This window comes from Montipora foliosa, chromosome 11 (genome assembly GCF_036669935.1).
Source record: "Montipora foliosa isolate CH-2021 chromosome 11, ASM3666993v2, whole genome shotgun sequence".
NCBI lineage: Eukaryota > Metazoa > Cnidaria > Anthozoa > Scleractinia > Acroporidae > Montipora > Montipora foliosa.
The window spans coordinates 48,319,241-48,324,712 of NC_090879.1; positions in this window are offsets into that span (position 1 = coordinate 48,319,241).

The following is a 5,472-nucleotide window of genomic DNA, read 5'->3' on the forward strand; positions in this document are numbered from 1 at the left end:
TGATTGACAGTTAAACGTTCAGCATTGTGGACAAACGGTGGAAGGAATACCTGGGGCCATTTCTTGATGTAGTCTGTGAATAAATTCCCTACTGAATCCATTCCATCAATGAACTGGCTGTGAATCACAAGATATTAATATGCATGAAGAACAAAGAAAAATCACAATGACATAGTTTCATTTAGCTTGTACGTTTCTGGCAAAATTATTGTCAGCATTGCCTTCATTTTAACCAGTAGTGAGGAATTCTGTTAGCATCAAATGATGACATTTTTGGGCCTTAACTAAATAGGTTCATATTAATTTATAGGCCATTATTTCCTCTACACAATTACTGTGTGTTACTTGTATTACTGAGTGGACTTAACAGCTACAATCTTCCTGTAGTAGAGTGATTCCCTCATCATTTGGAAACACATTTCTTCCCTGGCTTGTATTGTGCGTTGTTATTCCGTGATCCTACTACCAATTGCTGTGTTTTCCTTTGATGTCAAGAAAGGCTTAATCATCAGTTGCATCAAACAATTCCTTTGCAATTACTGTAGCTTCCTCATCGCTGATATTATACTCATTGCTTCGTGATTCATGCGATAGGGTAAAATTTACCGTGGAATTCACTAGTTAGGCAATGAATTTTTGTATAGAAGAAAGCAAAGAAAATGAAACATCAAAACGCGGACAATTCGAAACCTTTTATTTTCACTAACCCTACAGGCAGTAAGAATAAGGGAGCTACGCTTTTAGGCTTGGCTAAATCTATATATATTATCGAGGTAATGGCAAGGGTACAGTAATCGTTTCCAGAAGATGCAAAAACCTTCAGTGTCATCTATCGTGAAGCCATTGTAACACATGATTTTCTCTGGAAGTTTCAAGACTTCCATAATTTACATTATAGACTGATCACCATTTCAAGATAAAATATTTTTATACAGGAATTGAATCCGACCTTAAATGCAAATCTTACCAGTGATAAGCTGTCACTTTATTAATATGTCACTGCTATTTTTGAAGTCCTACCAAGATCGAACCCAATTTCTTTTGAAATATAAATAGTTTTCCATATAATAGGCTCATGGCCACATATGAAAAGTCAAGTTAGATTTCGTAAAATGCATTACTTCACCATGTTTATCACAGCTTTGCGACTTGTTTCTCTTTTAAAACTTCCATGGCAGAAACACAAGATTCTCTACAACCACAACAAGCTAAGCTAAGGAAACGTTAACTCCATGCTTAACCTAAGTTTCACAAATTCACTTAGGATCCATTCAATGCAAAAAAAAAAACCAAAAAAAAAAAAACCACTTAATCCATAACCATTAGTATCTTGTAATCCCCTGTTACAGTCTGTACTGATTTCAGTTGGCATATCCAGGAGTTATAGTTAACATCGTGTTTGCTTTCTTTGTCTCTCTTTTTTTTTTTTTAAAAAAGGAACATTTGATCAGTTATAAATATGACATAATACGGGAGTGCAAACGGTGGTCAGGAAGTAGTAGTACATGGGAAGTAGTATAGGAGTTGGGGGTGCGAGCACATTTTTGCAAAAATGTTCTCATACCAACCCAACTCCATACTACTTTCCATTTAATGGCTACCAATTTTTGATCTCATATTTTTGATCTTATATTTTGGAAATCTATATGTTTTTAACATTGATATATAATACAATAGTATAATGAGTTGTAGAGAAATACATGATGAAGTTGTCAATATGGAAGAAGTAATTTGTCCATTTTGCAATAAACAAATAGGTAAACATACGAAAGAAATTGAGCAATGCTGCAGTCAACCTGATATAGTGAATGATAACAATATGCTAGTTTGTTAAAAATGAGGGACAGTTAATGGCTATAAACCAGAATTTATTGATTTTTATAAGAACAAATATAGGTTTTACCGTAAATCAGTCTATCAGAGAAAGTATCATGTTGAAAATATAATAAACAACATTGCAGTTAAAAATAATTTTCAAATTACCGTGAAAAATAAAGACAAAATAATGAGGATTTTTTATGAAATTGGAAAAGTCGTTAAGCATGTTAACATTGACCAAAAGCGCATGATAAACATAAATTACATTTTAAAACAAATATTCAGTATGCTTGATCTTCCTCATGAAAAGATTAAGACGACTAAATCAAAAAGGACTATTGAAAAGTATGATCAATATTGGAAAGAAATACTTTTATTGATTTCAGACAAAATCATAGCCATTATTCGGGAGTGAATTTTTTGTCATATTTTAAATAGAATCGATCAACGATAGGACTCAGATCTGTAACAACATCATCAACATTATTCATAGTTAAATATATTGATTCTTGAAAATCACCAACTCTCAGCATGTCTTTTATTGAATTTAATACATGCTGATAACTTTGATGAGCGTATGTACAATTTTGTATTTTTAGGTCTAAGTTTTGATGTGACATCCATCCTTGAATCAGAATTGCTACCGTACTAATAGCAACTAGAGATGCTCCCCCTGTGACTATAGAAGAAGCTAAACCCGATGAAGCAAATACCACAGATAAAGAATTTCCTAGTAATTTTAATTTTTTAAAGCGTTTTACAGCCTGCTTATAAGCCCAACATTTACGATGAAAAATACGATAGTATGATTTGAGTTCATCAATTTGATCCAATGTAAGTTTATTTGAAATATGATTCCAATTAAATTTTTTCTTTTTTTGAACTGTCATATATATAGTTTAGATTTTCAATCGTTTAAAGATACAATAAAGCAGACCTGAAATTTGACCGCAGAATGGAGATCTTTTCACCACTCTAGTTGTGTATTTTTCTGGAATAGCATATGTATAACCTCTACCTAACGAATAATGATCATAAAACCTCCCAAAAGCATCATGTAGTATGCTATGGCTGTTTAATATACCAACCCAACCGAAGATCTTTTCAAATAACCACGTAAGACAGCCATCACCTGGTCCAAGAAGACCTATTTCTCCATTATTGATTTCAAGAACTTTGTTCAATGTGATTTCTCTTTCAAAATAAAAATTGTGTAGGTATTGATAATTAAGTGCTGATTTTAATATTTTATCGTCAATGTTTGGATGTTTTTCCTTTGTTTTTTCAAAATTGTATGTCACATATTCAAGCAATAAATTGATATACATGTATATATTACGTTATATATTTTAAGAGAGCATCCATCTGAAAACCATGCAGTATTAAAATATGAGTCTACAATGACCCTCTCAGATTTTGTTCAGATTCTTTGTAGGTTTACATAATAAGGTGATAATGCAGTGGGTAGAATTTTATTCCAAAATTCTCTAACGTCTATAAGATATCGCGGTCAATGTGTTCATGATAGGTTTTCGGCCAAAAAATAACCATATTTTGCCCTATCTTTCGACCAAAATATTTTTAAGAGAATTGAACCTTTCCACCTCAAAACACAGGTGCATTTAATATCATGTACTTAGATTGCAATGATGCCATTGAGATTTCAAACGACGAATTGCTTAAGTAACAAACGCATTTTAAATATAATGCCTTGAAGGAAGTGCTGGGACGAAAGGATTTTAGGGTAAAAATTTGTTCTAAAATCGCCGATGCGGCGTTGTTTCAAAAGTTTTTTTACCTACTATTTTATGAAGCTTTTATCGGTTTATAAATACCAGCAAAAAAAAAGCTGTAACGTTCGACACGTTCATGAAATTTTGGGGGACAAAAACGTGCTATATATCAGTGCAGGAAAACAACTGAGGATTACAACGAGTGTCATAGCATAATGGATAGGTCGGTTAAGTAAGCACCAGACTCCAATCCATATAAAGTTTTAACTTCTAAAATAGCTCTCAATGTTAATCACTTATCTTGCGATAAAGTGCCTTCGATATAACAGTCTTACAACGGGGAAGGTAGATAATCAAGCCACGCAGAAGTCGCCACTTTGTCATCGATCGGCTGCAAGCTTACATAATTCACGGACAAATTGAACCAGAAAATGGACAAACCTCTGAGAACTTGCTTCATTTCTATCCAGCAGGTAAGTTAAATCTCCAAAACCAATTCGTAAGGCTTAAAGGTGCAATCATCTCATTGACGCTGGGCTGCTGGACTTTCCGCAAACTGTTTCCTTCCGGCGCCATTTTGTGTGAGACTAGTACCCAGTCCTTCAAGATTCTCCCGCGTATCAGTACAACTCTTCCAGATTCGTGAGAGGTCGATTTGTGACAATCTTACTCCTATCAAACTTTTAATTTAATCGAAAGCTTCTTTCCAACAATAATGAACTCCAAAACGTGTAGAAGTTCGTATTAGTCGACGATAGCGTACTTCAGGCTTGCTTTATCTTCTATTGTTATCCTTCTGTGTGATGCGTTGCGCTCAGAGAGTCAGACAAAACTTTTCAAGCACGAACTTTTATTTGCATAGGAGCGAGACAGCGTGTTATAATTTACTCCACCCAATCGGGGAATTAAAAGCCTTCTAAATCTTGGGATGGCTCGGTTTCCAGACTTGTTCCGCAAGATATGGGCGACTCTCATATGGTAAGGACGGGGTACTCGTCGTAAACTTTAAAGAGAACCCCCACAAAGAGGTACCAAGACCCTGTTTGTGGGGGGGGGGGGGGCTTGAAATTTTTCCCACCACTAAGAGCTACCAATTTTAAAACCCCAAATCAACTGACACTTTTATAATTTTTAATAGCGATAAAGACAATTGGCGACTAACTTAAAAGCCTCGAATGAATTTTAACTCTTTGATTGAAGAGTTGTGAATTCCCTGTATAAATGCGACGATATTAAAAATCAATTGACTGTCAAATATCTTGTCATATTTTTTTTTTGGCGTCAATACCCTGAAAGGTACCACGAAAGCTCCCGCTGTGCACATTTTGAGGCTGAAAACCCTTGGATGTACCAAAACCGATTTTTACCCCTAAAAGGTAGGACGAACAGCCCCTTCCTTCTTATGCGGGAGTTCTCTCGGGACATAAGCTTATTTTTTACCAATTGCAACCTTTTCCACAATTTCAGCCCTGCTTAGTCATGCTACGAAAACGTGAACGTTTCATATTATATCCAACCGTCACTTCTGAGGATGTATGTTGAGGCATACAAAACGTTAAAGTCATTAATCAAAGTTTTGTTTGCCTGTCTTTAATTCCGTCAAAACTTTCAGTGGAACTTATTTTGCGAACCGTGAGAAACGGAGACCTCTTTTCTTTGTCACTCACATTGGTAGCCAATAATTTACAAAGTAAGCGTGTTGTAAATTCTTTGGCGGAGATGGTATCTTTCAGATTGTTGAACTACAGCCTCAACATCTTCTCCTTCTTCTTCCAGACTTTCTACTGCTGTTGGCAACTGGCTCATTTTTTTCATTGCGGCCAACCTCGAGAAATAACTAGTAACTTGCTGTACTGTTAGCCACTCGCCCTTTTCAAACAACCGATTACCAGCATCGTTGCGCAGTGAACGCATTCGGGTT